General features: G+C 41.4%; 1 protein-coding gene across 1 annotated transcript in view; it reads right to left on the reverse strand.

The window, feature by feature from the left end:
• The window catches only part of LOC126336940 (PHD finger protein 3), a 240,225-nt gene that overhangs the window by 48,023 nt on the left and 175,959 nt on the right, over positions 1-16,243 (reverse strand). The window lies entirely within an intron of this gene.

Here is a 16,243-nt window from a genome sequence, read left to right on the forward strand (position 1 = left end):
AGTCCCCACTGTACCTCGCTCCTACAGGCAATCCCCTACTTCATGCCGTTGCTCATGTCCCATGACATTGTGTCTTTTAGGGAATGTTTTCTACTGTTGGTTACAAGAAGTCTCAATCCCACTTTTATTATGTGTACCATTCACTGACATAAAATGGTAGACCTGTATAAGATGGCATGGGAAACTCCATAACTGGTTTACGAAAATCAACATAATGATCTCCAGTGAGTTACAATTGTCCTTAAAGACTCATTTCTTATATCCAGTGGTTATGGGAGGAACTGCAAGACCATTTAAGAGAACTGTCAAATGAACCACACAGCTATACAACTAAAGTGAGGTCAGAACTTAATTACCAATTCAAACAATCTGCATCTCTATGTGTAGCAAGATGGTAATAAGTTGAAATGATAAGACAGTTGCAGAAACTACTCTGGCAGTGTAACTCTTCAGGCTTTCCCGGCGATCTAATGACATCTTGGGTTGTCGGGTGTTCTGCCGGATATCAGCGTCGTACTTGCACGATATTTCGGTCACGTAGCTCGTAACCTTCATCAGGTGTGACCTGAGGATCCTCCGTAAACACAATATCAAGTGTGTCTTCTGTCCATCCAACAAGATCGGGGGACTGCTGGGGAGCGTCAAGGACGACCTGGGGTTACGAAAACCAGGGATTTACAATATACCTTGTCAATGTGGCATGTCCTACATTGGCCAGAAGAACTGTGGAGATCAGGTGCATAGAACATCAGAGGCACACTAGATTAAGACACGTGACTAAGTCAGCCATAGCTGAACACTGTCTAGAACTAGATCATGCCATGAAGTATGAGGATACCAAGATTCTAGCACAAACACCCAGATTTTGGGACAGTGTTATAAGAGAATCAATAGAAATAAAAATGGCTGACGATCTTATGAACCGTGACAAAGGGTACCAGCTAAGCACAGCCTGGGATCCGGCTCTGGAATTGTTAAAGGAGCAACGGGGCCAGCTGCAACACAACACAAACAGAAGAACCAGAGACATGGAGATGGAAAACGAGCCCCTATCGGACTTCCAGGTGCACCAGACCGAAGATGGAACACCTAGAAGCGGGCCTGGTGGGCACGGACCGCAGAGGGAACATCCAGAGCCGCAGCAGACGAAAAACGGAGCGGCAATGCTCCAACAGGTCGTGGTGAGCGAGCGCGGACTGCAGGCGGAACGCTTGGTACCCCAGAACGTAGATGAAACCCCCAGGAGTGTGTTTGGTGGGCGCGCACCACAGAGGGAACACCTAGAACCGCAGTGGACGGAAAACGGAGCAGCAACGCTCCAGCAGGTCGCAGGGAATGGGCACGGACCACAGAGGAAGCACCTGCAGCCGTTGGTGGAGGGGGAAGGCCATAGGCATAAATACTGGACCAGGTCCACTCGAGGAGCAGTCTCAGGTCACACCTGATGAAGGTTATGAGCTACATGACCGAAATATCGTGCAAGTATGACGCTGATATCCGGCAGAACACCCGACAACCCAAGATACTCTGGCAGTGTTTTTTTTATTATTAAACATTTAGATGAGTCCATGGCAGTGCAGGGTGTAGTTTAAGGTGTCTTTCCGAACTCACTGTTATTCAACAAGGACAAATTAAGGACTCAATTTAAGTACACACCTTCCACAACAGTGAGAAAAAGGGAGGGATGGGGAGAATTGTGGTAAAGATGATCTAACGGTATCACTATATTTCCTCTGCCAATTCACAATGTTGCATATTTCAATGACTTCGTGGATGAACCTAGGCATATTGTCTGACTTGCCAGATCACCTATGAAGCAAATGTGGCTAGCTCCAGAGCAGACCACTCAGGGAAGATTTGCGATATCATTACTGCTAATGTAATTAAGGCTGGATGAAATCATACAAAATTTCTAAGGCTATAATTGTAAGTTGTATGCTTACATCCCCCCCCCCCCCCCCCTGCCCCTGAACCACGGACCTTGCCATTGGTGGGGAGGCTTGCGTGCCTCAGCGATACAGATAGCCGCACATAAGTGATGTTGCCGTCCTCTTGGATAAAATATATGGGGCACTGGAATTCAATAGTAGGGAAAGGAAGAGAAGGAAAAGTAGTAGATGAATATGGACAGGGGTAAGGGATGAGAGAGGAAGCTGTCTGGTAGAATGTTGTGCAGCACATAACTTTATCATAGCTAAAACTTGGTTTAAGAATCATGAAAGAAGGTTATATATGGGGAAGAGGCCTGGAGACACTGGAAGATTTCAGACAGATTATATAATGGTAAGACACAGATTTAGGAACCAGGTTTTAAATTGTAAGACATTTCCAGTGGCAGATGTGAACTCTGACCACAATTTATTGGTTATGAACTGTAGATTAAAACTGAAGAAACTGCAAAAAGACAGGAAATTAGAGAGATGGCACCTGGATAAACAAAGAACCAGAGGCTGTTGAGGTTTCCAAAGGTAGTATTATGGAACGATTGACAAGGATAAGGGAAAAGAATACAGTACAAGAAGAATGGGTAGCTTTGAGAAATGAAATAGTGAAGGCTGCAGAGGATCAAGTAGGTAAAAAGACGAGGGCTAGTAGCAATTCTTGGGTTAACAGAATAAATATTGAATTTAATAAATGAAAGGACAAAATATAAAAATGCAGTAAATGAAGCAGGCGAAAAGGAATACAAACATCTCAAAAATGAGATCAACAGGAAGTGCAAAATGACTAAGCAAGGATGCTAGAGGACAAATGTAAGGAGGTAGAGGCATATATCACTAGGGTTAAGATACTGCCTACAGAAAAATTAGAGAGCTTTGGAGCAAAGAGAACCACTCATATGAATATCAAAAGTTCAGATGGAAAACAAGTCCTAAGCAAAGACGGGAAAGCACGCAGACGGAAGGAGTATAAAGAGGATCTATAAGTCGAAACAAGGCCCCTGGAATAGACAACAGTCCACTGGAGCTACTGATAGCCTTGGGAGAGTCAGCCATGACAAAACTCTACCATCTGGTGAGCAAGATGTAGGAGACAGGTGAAATATCCTCAGACGTCAAGAAGACTATAATAATTCTAATCTCAAAGATAGCAGGTGTTGACAGGTGTGAAAATTACCGACTCTGTCAAAGGACAGTACTGCAGGCAGAAAGCACTTTCCCCGATCTCGCCAGCTTACACCAGATTAGCTATCAGTTTAATATATTAAGACATGGCTGCAAAATATTAACACATATTCTTTACAGACGAATGGAAAAACTGGTAGAAGCCGAACTTGGGGAAGATCAGTTTGGATTCCGTAGAAATGCTGGAACACGAGGCAATACTGACCCTACGACTTATCTTAGAAAATAGATTGAGAAAAGGACAACCTAAATTTCCAACATTTGTAGATTTAGAGAAAGCTTCTGACAATGTTGACTGTAATGCTCTCTTTAAAATTGCACATGCAGTGAAAGGCTATTTACAGTTTGTACAGAAACCAGATGGCAGTTATAAAAGTCGAGGAGCGTGAAAGGGAAGCAGTGGTTGGGAAGGCAGTGAGACAGTGTTTCAGCCTATCGCAAATGTTGTTCAATCTGTATATTGAGCAAGCAGTAAAGGAAACAAAAGTAAAATTTGGAGTAGGATTTAAAGTCCAAGGAGAAGAAATAAAAACTTTGAGGTTCGCCAATAACATTGTAATTCTGTCAGAGACAGCAAATGACCTGGAAGAGCAGTTGAACGGATAGGAGGATATAAGATGAACATCAACAAAAGCAAAACGAGGATAATGGAATGTAGTCAACTTAAGTCGGGTGATGCTGAGGGGATTAGATTAGGAAATGAGACACTTAAAGTAGTAAAGGGGTTTTGCTATTTGGGGAGCAAAATATCTGATGATGGTCAAAGTAGAGAGGATATAAAATGTATACTGGCAATGGCAAAGAAAGGTGTTTCTGAAGAAGAGAAGGTGTCAGGAAGTCTTCTCTGAAAGTATTTGTATGGAGTGTAGCCATGTATGAAAGTGAAGCATGGACGATAAATAGTATAGACAAGAAAAGAATAGAAGGTTTCGAAATGTGGTGCTACAGAAGAATGCTGAAGATTAGGTGGGTAGATCACATAATTAATGAGGAGATACTGAATAGAATTGGGGAGAAGAGGGAATTGTGGCACAACCTGACTAAAAGAAGGGACCGGTTGGTATTACACGTTCTGAGGCACCAAGTGATCACTAATTTAGTATTGGAGGGAATTGTGGACGGTAAAAAACGTAGAGGTAGGCCAAGAGATGAATACACTAAGCAGATTCAGGAGGATGTAGGTTGCAGTAGTTACTCGGAGATGAAGAAGCTTGCACAGGATAGAGTAGTACTGAGAGTTGTATCAAACCAGTCTCTGGACTAAAGACGACGACGACAACAACAACAACAACAACAACATGCTTACATTCTAGGCTAAGAGACATACAAAAAATGGACAAGGGCTATTCCAGTGTTCTAATTATTTAAATATCTGCATATTACTAAACTGTACAATAATGGATTGGTGAGTAACATATGGCAGTGTTCCACCAAGCACAATAATCTATCTCACTGTAATCGACTGAGCAATAGTTTTAGAACCACCTGGTTTTGAGTGCCTACTGACAAACTCAGCACTGTTCAGGTATTCATTTTGCCAATTTTCTATTAGTAATGAAAACAAGAAATGAACTGTGTTTCTAGCAGAAAATCATTTCAATGTATTAGTAAACACCTATGACATTGTGAAACAGTTTTTGTATGCTGGGCGCAGCTGCTTTGTGTGTCAACAACATGAATTGATGAACGCCTCTTATGGCATGCCTCTTCACAATTCTACTGTTTTCACCTATATCCATTTGCACTTCCCAGTTGTAAGCTGTCAAAAGTACTGCCCGAAGTTGAGGACTTTTCTTAAGGCAACTCAATCATAGGAGTGTATCATTCGTAAAAAATAAATGTATCAAAACTTCATGCATGATGTGGTGTTTTTTCAAACATCTCAGTGTTTACGTCACATGTCTTGCACTGTACATTGTACAAAGATATATTTGTGCAGGTACATACAGTGGCGTATGTGGACATTGTCTACAAAACGTGTTGCAAGGAAGTACCAAATTTAAACATAATGCATAATGCCCAATTCACTGTTTATGATGCCTTATCTCGTGAACTATGACAGGTAGGTATTTCTTACCACTAAAGCGATTGTTGCCTGACAGTAACGAATACAAGTACAAGTTTGGTTGAAATTCATCCAGTGGTTTAGGAGGAGATGTGGAACATATACACACAATTTTTTATAATATGTATGTATGGATATAATACAATAATTTTATGCATGGTCTTTACTCTTGTCCTTCATAATAATGCTACATGGAGCTCACTTTGGTATACAGGACCAGTAGTCTCTGGTGGCTCTTTACAAAGTAATTCAATTTCTTTTCCTTTCTTACCCCTTGTATTGGTGTTGCATTGAAATTATGTGAATAACAGTGCAAATGTTGACAGTATGCAACGGCACTTTCTGTTGAAAACAGTAAGGCCTACTTTACTGTTTGTCCTCGAACTTGTATTAAGTACTGTTTGGTCCTGTCCAGGGTTTGATTCACTGGCAGCATTAGTTTTACATTTAACAGTGATACACAGCAGTATGGATAGGTTTTCTCCTCCTCCATATCCATTAATAGATGTCAGCGACCACATAATGCATCTTTATTCTATGAATCGCAATATGTAATAGCTGTTCTGCACTTGGTAATCCAGTTAACTTTTATGTTATCTAACCAAGACATTCTTTTTTGCCCTGTTCTCTTCTATTATTAACTGCAGAAACATGAATTTTGTGTTCTGTAATATATGTATTACGTTTGCAGTTTTCCTTCTTTTACATTTTGTTAACGTTTCTCACTGTTTGCGTGTTCTTCACAATACTAAGGCATAAGTACTCTTGCTGCCCATGGTGAAGCCACATTTCAAAGAGACTGATCTTTCTTGCTCATGTCATATTTAGTGTGCATCCTTCAGAACCTGTGAATATCTTTTTACTGATGAAGTATCAGCTGATATCCATCACACCTATGGTTCCACTAAAGGCACAGGAAAGAGGCATGTCGAAGCTAGGTCCATCTCTTCCCGCAGCAACGTAACCACAACACAGTAGTTTTGCATCAATACATAGGCACCCATGGTTAACCAGATCCTTTCATGTTACTACATTTTTATGATTGCATTCTACAGGTATTTTAACTGTTGCTATGGTATTTTTCACAGAAACAAAGATAATTTTGGTACACAAAGCTAAATAAATCATAATTAAATTATTTGTCTGTAAAGAGCCATTGGAGACTGTATGACCCTTATAAACCAAAATACTCAAGAATGTACCCCCAAGCTACCTACGAAATTTTGCCTGTGGTGTTTGGTACATGCTGTATGTGACTTCTAGTTCAGGTTCTTATCAGTTATTCTTATTAAACACCTAAGAATTTAGAATGTTCTTTATAATTTAGTTTTGTACGATAGTTCTGATAGAATGTAAATACTCTAGCATTAAAGATCACTCACTGAAGGGCGGAAGCCTTGAGCCATCGACAGGTGAGAGTCGTGCCAGGTGAGGTCAAGAAGAAGGGGAGAGAGGCAGAAGGCAGGAAGAGGTATTGGGGATAACGGGCTAGCACCTCACCAAGAGGTAACTGGTTTGCTGGATAGGAATGAGGGGAGCAAGAGGTTGCAGGAACACAGGTTAGACATGTGATGCACAGTTGTTGGAGATGGTGGAGAGCTTCACACACTGAAGGTGCCATTGGGACATGAATTTGGGAGGAGGTGACAGCAGAGAGGAATGGGAAACTGTTGGGTAGTGGGTGTGGGGGTCAGTAGGTTACTGGCAACTGAGGCCAGGATAATTAAAGAAGCAAAGAACGTGTTGCAATGATAACTTCCATCTGCGTAATTTAGAGAAACTGTTGGAGGAAGGAAGTATCCAGTTGGCCTGGGCTGTGAAGTAGCAACTGAAATTGAGCACACTATGCTCTGCTGTGTGCTGTGCCACTGGGTGATCAGCTTTGTTCTTGGCAATATTTTGGCGGTGGCTATTCATCCTGTGGGACGGATGGTTGGTAATCATGCCTGCAGAAGAGGGTATGCTGAAAATATAGAAGTTCCATCTGCATGTAATGTTCGAATAATTCAACCATCATTCAGTCTCAGCAACTGATTGTGTTTTCTCTGTGTATTTGTGCTCTAGCTAGAAAAATGGACAACTATGGAAGCTTGCAAGTTTTCTTTCTTAATGTAAAGTGTCCGTCAGTGACTGTATACACCTGCTTTTCAATGAATGACCTCCTTTAATTCAAAAGTATTTACATTCTACTGCAACCTTCCTACAAAATTATACTGCCTAGTGTCTTCCTTCCATCCTGAAAGTTGTATTGTCTATCCTACGTCAGCCTACTGTCCCATAATCCACATATACTTTGTTTCTCCTGTGTTGTACGTCTGCATGTTTTCCTATATTTTCCATCTCTCTCTGTTAAGCACACACTATGCCAATTCTGACCAATGGACTGCGATTGTCTTCTGGGAGATGCTACAACACTGGTTGTAGCCATTATGACTTACATACAGTTCTACGTACCACCCATCCACCGGATCACTGTTACGACACTTTCCAGCAACTAACTGCTACATTTCACCTCCAAATCCACCTGTCCCTCCTCACACATTGCTCATTTCAGAATTTTACAACTTTCATTTTTCTTACACGCATGATCAAATATCATAATGTCGAAAACTATACTACTGCCGTCAGCACAATTTCTTCTGTCCTTTTCACTCCCTAAACTAATGCTCCATTACCCAATTCCCCTTACAACTACCTAAGCTTTCTCTTCTGCATCATTTCGTGTTTCCCTACACCATACCTACCCCACTGGACTCACTGCTCCATCTATCTGTGCCAATTCAGGAAAATATACCTCTTTCCCTGGCTAAAATCCAGTTTCTTATCTGTTTTTTAACACTAGAACTGCAAGTGGGTCACCTCTAATCCATTTCTTAATTCTTTCACTGGTCGCTATTTTGTATTACTGTCAATGCTGCTGAGTTTCTATGACTTCATACTGAAAAAAGTAATTAATGATCACACTTTTACTTTTTGTGGAGAAACATCAAAAGAGAAAAATCCAGATTCGCCTAGAACCACAGATGGGTCAGTTCTGACCTCACTGCTGCAGCCGTTATAGTAATTTCATACCTTGTGTTGCTTCATGTTTTGTCCAAAATCTCACTTTTCTGTCCCTGTCTGATGAAGGAGGTGGAGGGAAGGGGACCAGGTTGAAACATGTCTGAATAAGTAGGTAAGTATTGTACAGCGAGTGCTTTGTTTCAAGAAATATGGTGTCAGTAATGGATTTTATAAAAATTTTATAAGATAAAATGAAAATAAATGCTCCAAAATTAGCTGTAATAACAAAATATATTTTTAATATTTTACATGTCAGGCCTGTTTTGGCTTACTGTCACTATCAAGTGACCTGAGAAAACAACATTGGTGAATTTATCTATATGTAAATCGTGGCTGTTTTATGTTTATATTTGCATTGGTACTCATGTCTCGTTGGAAGTGACGACCATACTGCAGCTATAGTAAATTTTTTCTGCCATTTCTTGGTAAATATAACACTTTTGTTGTTACAAAACACAGAATATGTTTACACAGTATTTACAGCTTATCAGAGATGACGTTACATTTCTCTGTTCTTTAAGTTTGGTTAACTGTACGACAATTTCGTTTTGTATTCTAACACGCCAATAAAATTTTCAAGGTAGTATTTATGTTTAAAATCTGTGTGTTCATTAAGAATTTCAAGTGTATGAATAGAAATTTCCAGTTCTTCAAGAATGTTCGTAGGGAATCCTTTCGGTATTTTATGTAATATTTCTAACACAGTTTCAATTTTCTCAGCTTCATTGGGTTGAGTTTTCAAATGTAAATAGAAGTATGACTGCTTACTATCACTACTTCTAGTGTTTTCTTTAAGCCTAGTGTTGTAAAATGTTGGCCAAACCAGATGAGAAAATTGAAACTGCATTAGAAATATTATACACAACACTGAATGACTTACTATGAACATTCTCGATGAACTAGAAATTTGTATTCATATAAGGAAATAGCTATACAAAATTCTTAATGAAGGCACAAATTTTAAACATACATACTATCTTGAAAATTTCATTGACTTAATAAAGTTTGAAATGAAACAGTCACAATGTTAACAAAACTTACACAAACCGAGGGTAAAATTTAAAGGGAAGTTAGAACAATGAAATGTAACATCATATCTGATAAGTTGTATACACTTTGTAAACATACTGCATCATAGTAAAGAACTGTCGAGTACAAACTGTCAGAACGTCTAAGAAAAATGAGTATTCTATGTTTCGTAACAACAAAGAGTATTACATCTACCAAGAAATGATAGAAAAAATTTATTATTGATGCAATATGGTCATTTTTCCCAAGAGCATGCAGCTTTACTGTATGGTTAAAGGATGATGGTGTCCTCTTGGGTAAAAGATTCCGGAGGTAAAATAGTCCCCCATTCGGGTCTCCGGGTGGGGACTACTCAGGAGGACGTCATTATCAGGAGAAAGAAAACTGGTGTTCTACAGATTGGAGCATGGAATGTCAGATCCCTTAGTCAGGCAGGTAGGTTAGAAAATTTAAAAAGGGAAATGGATAGGTTAAAGTTAGATACCATCAGAATTAGCAAAGTTCGATGGCAGGAAGAACAAGACTTTTGGTCAGGTGAACACAGGGTTATAAATACAAAATCAAATAGGAGTAATGCAGGAATAGGTTTAATAAAGAATTAAAAAATAGAAGAGCGGGTAAGCTACTACAAACAGCATAGTGAACGCCTTGTTGTGGGCAAGATAGATACGAAGCCCACGCCTACCACAGTAGTACAAGTTTATATGCCAACTAGCTCCGCAGATGACGAAGAAATTGAAGAAATGTATGATGAGATAAAAGAAATTATTCAGATAGTGAAGAGACACAAAAATGTAATAGTCATGGGTGACTGGAATTCGATAGAAGGAAAAGAAAGAGAAGGAAACATAGTAGGTGAATATGTATTGGGGGTGAGAAATGAAAGAGGAAGCTGTCTGGTAGAATTTTGCACAGAGTATAACTTAATCATAGCTAACACTTGGTTCAAGAATCATAGAGGAAGGTTGTAAACATGGAAGAAACCCGGAGATACTGACAGGTTTCAGATAGATTATATAATAGTAAGACAGAGATTTAGGAACCAGGTTTTAAGTTGCAAGACATTTCCAGGGGCAGATGTGGACTCAGGGAGAGCATAACAATTGACAGGAATGGGGGAAAGAAATGCAGTAGAAGAAGAATGGGTAGCTTTGAGGGATGAAGTAGTGAAGGCAGCAAAGAATAAAGTAGGTAAAAAGATGAATGGTAGTAGAAATCTTTGGGTAACAGAAGAAATATTGAATTTAATTGATGAAAGGAGAAAATATAAAAATGCAGTAAACGAACCAGGCAAAAAGGAATACAAACGTCTCAAAAATGAGATCGACAGTAAGTGCAAAATGGCTAAGCAGGGATGGCTAGAGCACAAATGTAAGGATGTAGAGGCTTATCTCACTAGGGGTAAGATAGATACTGCCTACAGGAAAATTATAGAGACCTTTGGAGAAAAGAAAACCACTTGTATGAATATCAAGAGCTCAGATGGAAATCCAGTTCTAAGCAAAGAAGGGAAAGCAGAAAGGTGGAGGGAGTATACAGAGAGTCTATACAAGGGCGATGTACTTGAAGGCGATATTATGGAAATGGAAGGGCATGTAGATGAAGATGAAATGGGAGATATGATACTGTGTGAAGAGCTTGACAGAGCACACAAAGACCTAAGTTGAAACAAAGCCCCGGGAGAAGACAACATTCCATTAGAACTACTGACAGCCTCGGGAGAGCCAGTACTGACAAAACTCTACCATCTAGTGAGAAAAATGTATGGGACCTTGCCTCTGTACTTCCGCCTCGACTGACATCTCTGCCCTTACTCTTTGCCTTTAAATATGTCTGCTTGTGTCTGTGTATGTGCGGATGGATATGTGTGTGTGTGTGTGTGTGTGTGTGTGTGTGTGTGTGTGTGTGTGTGTGTGTGTGTGTGTGCGCGCGCGCGCGCGAGTGTACACCTGTCCTTTTTTTTTCCCCCTAAGGGAAGTCTTTCCGCTCCCGGGATTGGAATGACTCCTTACCCTCTCCCTTAAAACCCACATCCTTTCATCTTTCCCTCTCCTTCCTGAGAAGCAACCATCGGTTGCGAAAGCTAGTAATTCTGTGTGTGTGTTTTGTTCATTGTGCCTGTCTGCCGGCGCTTTCCCGCTTGGTAAGTCTTGGAATCTTTGTTTTTAATAATTTTTTCCCATGTGGAAGTTTCTTTCTATTTTATTTACATCATCATTAATTTGAACCCAGCAATTACGTTTGTTATTATCTCTGTTGCATTTCGAAATCTTCTTTATCATCTTACTTTCTCTTTTCGTTTGTACAAGAAGTTTCACTTTGTATTCATTTTCCCTTTTTTCGTAATCTACCATACATTTTATCCTGCCCAATTATACTCAATAATACGTAATTTACTTCCAAACCATAACCTAAAAATTTTTAACGCTTTCAACATAGCCGCTGCTATAAAATGCACTGTTCCAAGTTTACAAACATTTCGTGTAAACTCGTGAATATTATTTCACAGCTTCAGTTCCTTTCACCCATGAAAAAACCATTTCCGTTATTTCCAACAACTTTCGTTTTATTTCCATTCCTGTTTTTCCAACATAACCGATCATTTTTAGCAGCTTCCCACAGGTTTACACATTATTATTTCTTCATCAAACAATTGTTAGCCTCATTCTCATAACCTGCCAGTACACAACCAGTCCTTTGAATACATTTACACACATATATTTCGAGATTTTATTCAAAAAAATTTATTCGAATTTTACTTTTTCGGAAATTATTTTTTTGAAACTTTTTTCAAAAAATTTTTTTCGAAATTTTCTTGAATTTCCCCACCCTTCAATGTGATCTGGAGACAACATAACTACCTAACCTTTGCACCCATTGTTGTTCACCAACCTAAGTTCAGCACAGGATCAACATAGCTCATCTCAAACCAACACTTTTTCGGCTTTTTTCACACCTTTATCTCTCCCTATATAAATTTCTATTTACTTTCACTTTAACCTCATATTACCCTTTCCACCTTCTAATACCATGTCAACCTCACAACATCCCTACAACGACCCCATTAAATTTTATTTACATTCCCTCTGCAAACATGCCTTCACCCTAGCCAGATTACGCTCCCATATTTTATTTACTCAGGCTTGTCTGACATTTGGGATTACCCCCAAAGGCCTCACACTTAAAGTTCCCATCTCTGGCTGCAATCCTTCTTTCCATCAGTCCTTATACCAGTTCCAAACTGCACAATCCATAGCCCTCACCCGCCTAATCCTTCACCTATACATCCGACTCGGCCAATGAACACACCCGTCAACTCCTATCCCAAATCAAAGTCCTCAATCTTTCCTCTCCCACATCCACACCGGCTGTTCATAGCATCCTCCTACAGGCCAACTGCAAATTAGAACAGCATGCCACCCTCCACCTCAAAAAACTATCCAATCTCCTGGTTTCCCACCTCCGGAAAGGCAACTCACTCACCCTCCACAACCTTTCCAACAAACCTCAACCGCCTCTCATTGCACACAGACCCAGTCTCTCCCATCTACTCAATCTCCCACTTCCAGCTCCACTCCCCCCAACACCTCAAAATTCTAGTCAACACAATCTGGAACCACAACACCCCAATTCTGTAGTTAACCTTTCCTCCAAACCCCTCTCCCAATCCGAAACCTCTGTCCTATCCAAAGGCCTCACCTTCAGCCCCACTCCCAGGTTCAACCAAACTGCCCTTGTCAAAGATTTACTGTCCTACACTCGTAGTCTCTGCTGGAAATATCACTTTGCCACGAAGAAAAATAATCCTGATCCCACTCCTAATGATCCAACTCCTCAAGACACTATCCAAATTGAACCCTGGCTGCAACAGTTCCGTCCTCCATCACAGCGGGACCCACCTCCTCTTCCTCAAAATCACCCTCTGCAAACCTTCCAGGAATTTCTCACTTCCAGCCTTGCCTCTCAATCTTTCTTGAAAAACCTTAATCCTACTCCCAACATCACCACAGCCGAAGCCCAGGCTATCCGTGATCTGAAAGCTGACTGTTCCATCATCATTCTTCCGGCTGACAAGGGTTCCACGACCGTGGTACTTGATCGTCGGGAGTATGTGGCTGAGGGACTGTGTCAGCTTTCAGACAACTCTACATACAAAGTTTGCCAAGGTAATCCCATTCCTGATGTCCAGGCAGAGCTTCAAGGAATCCTCAGAACCGTAGGCCCCCTACAAAACCTTTCACTTGACTCCATCAAACTCCTGACCCCACCGACACCTCGCACTCCTACCTTCTACCTTCTACCTACTTCCTAAAATTCACAAACCCAAACATCCTGGCCGCCCCATTGTAGCTGGTTACCAAGCCCCCACAGAACGTATCTCTGCCTACGTGGATCAACACCTTCAACCCATTACATGCACTCTCCCATCCTTCATCAAAGACACCAACCACTTTCTCGAACGCCTGGAATCAGTACCCAGTCTGTTACGCCCGGAAACCATCCTTGTAACCATTGATGCCACTTCCCTATACACAAATATCTCGCACGTCCAGGGCCTCGCTGCAATGGAGCACTTCCTTTCACGCCGATCACCTGCCACCCGACCTAAAACCTCTTTCCTCATCACCTTAGCCAGCTTCATCCTGACCCACAACTTCTTCACTTTTGAAGGCCAGACATACCAACAATTAAAGGGAACAGCCATGGGTACCAGGATGGCCCCCTCGTATGACAATCTATTTATGGGTCGCTTAGAGGAAGCCTTCTTGGTTACCTAAGCCTGCCAACCCAAAGTTTGGTACAGATTTATTGATGACATCTTCATGATCTGGACTCACAGTGAAGAACAACTCCAGAATTTCCTCTCCAACCTCAACTCCTTTGGTTCCATCAGATTCACCTGGTCCTACTCCAAATCCCATGCCACTTTCCTTGACGTTGACCTCCATCTGTCCAACGGCCAGCTTCACACATCCGTTCACATCAAACCCACCAACAAGCAACAGTACCTCCATTATGACAGCTGCCACCCATTCCATATCAAACGGTCCCTTCCCTACAGCCTAGGCCTTCGTGGCAAACGAATCTGCTCCAGTCCTGAATCCCTCGACCATTACACCAACAACCTGAAAACAGCTTTCACATCCCGCAACTACCCTCCCGACCTGGTACATTAGCAGATAACCATAGCCACTTCCTCATCCCCTCAAACTCATAACCTCTCACAGAAGAACCCCAAAAGTGCCCCACTTGTGACTGATTACTTCCCGGGACTGGACCAAACCTTGAATGTGGCTCTCCAGCAGGGATACGACTTCCTATAATCCTGCCCTGAAATGAGATCCATCCTTCATGAAATCCTTCCCACTCCACCAAGAGTGTCTTTCCGCCGTTCACCTAACCTTCGTAACCTCTTGGTTCATCCCTATGAAATCCCCAAACCACCTTCCCTACCCTCTGGCTCCTACCCTTGCAACCGCCCCCAGTGTAAAACCTGTCCTACGCACCCTCCCACCACCACCTACTCCAGTCCTGTAACCCAGAACGTGTACACGATCAAAGGCAGAGCCACGTGTGAAAGCACCCACGTGATTTACCAACTGACCTGCCTACACTGTGACGCTTTCTATGTGGGAACGACCAGCAACAAACTGTCCATTCGCATGAATGGACACAGGCAGACAGTGTTTGTTGGTAATGAGGATCACCCTGTGGCTAAACATGCCTTGGTGCACGGCCAGCACATCTTGGCACAGTGTTACACCGTCCGAGTTATCTGGATACTTCCCACCAACACCAACCTATCCGAACTCCGGAGATGGGAACTTGCCTTTCAATATATCCTCTCTTCTCGTTATCCACCAGGCCTCAATCTCCGCTAATTTCAAGTTGCCGCCACTCATACCTCACCTGTCATTCAACATCATCATTGCCTCCACACTTCCGCCTCAACTTACATCTCTGCCCATACTCTTTGCCTTTAAATATATCTGCTTGTGTCTGTGTATGTATGGATGTGTGTGTGTGTGTGTGTGTGAGTGTGTGTGTGTGTGTGTGTGTGTGTGTGTGCGTGTGTGTGTGTGTGTGTGTGTGTGTGTGTGCGTGTGTGTGTGTGTGTGTGTGCGCGCGTGCGCCCGCGCGAGTATATACCTATCGTTTTTTCCCCCTAAGGGAAGTCTTTCCGCTCCCGGGATTGGAATGACTCGTTACCCTCTCCCTTAAAACCCACATCCTTTCATCTTTCCTTTTCCTTCCCTCTTTCCTGACGAAGCAGCCGCCGGTTGCGAAAGCTCGAAATTCTGTGTGTGTGTTTGTGCGTTTTATTTATTGTGCCTATCTACCGGCGCTTTCCCGCTTGGTAAGTCTTGGAATCTTTGTTTTTCGCAGAGGCTTATGCTGCAGCTGAGGGAGGGGCTTGCTGGGAAGTACACAGCAACAAGGAATAATAGTACCTACGACACTCCTGAAGATATTCCTGAGAGACAAGAAATGCGGAACATGTTGCCTTGTAAAGCACTGGAAACAAATAATTTGTAAAGTGTTATATGTGTAAGAAATAATCTGCAGTAAATGCACATCAAAAACTATTATTTCTGCTCATTATGTTATGCTAGCAAATAAATGCACCCAGCAAATGTGTGCAAGTTTTTCTTAATAATAGTTTATAATTTGAAAAAAAAAGTTTTTTTATTTTTATTGATTTTATAATAAAATAACCAGCACTTCAAAGAATAGACCCCTTAGCGGCCACATTAACCCAATGACAGCCAGATAATAGAAGAGAAAGATACCTGGGTTGTAAGTGACTCAGCTGCATTTCTAGGTATAGCCATATATCAGTGGTTGTAGTGTTAAATGCTGCCTAAATCATAACTCCTACATTTCTAGAATCTGTTACATAATTATAAACTTTATCTTCAAATTTAATATTTTCTATGAATGATCAGCTTTCAATTCCTAT

Source organism: Schistocerca gregaria, chromosome 2, assembly GCF_023897955.1.
Source record: "Schistocerca gregaria isolate iqSchGreg1 chromosome 2, iqSchGreg1.2, whole genome shotgun sequence".
Classification (NCBI taxonomy): domain Eukaryota; kingdom Metazoa; phylum Arthropoda; class Insecta; order Orthoptera; family Acrididae; genus Schistocerca; species Schistocerca gregaria.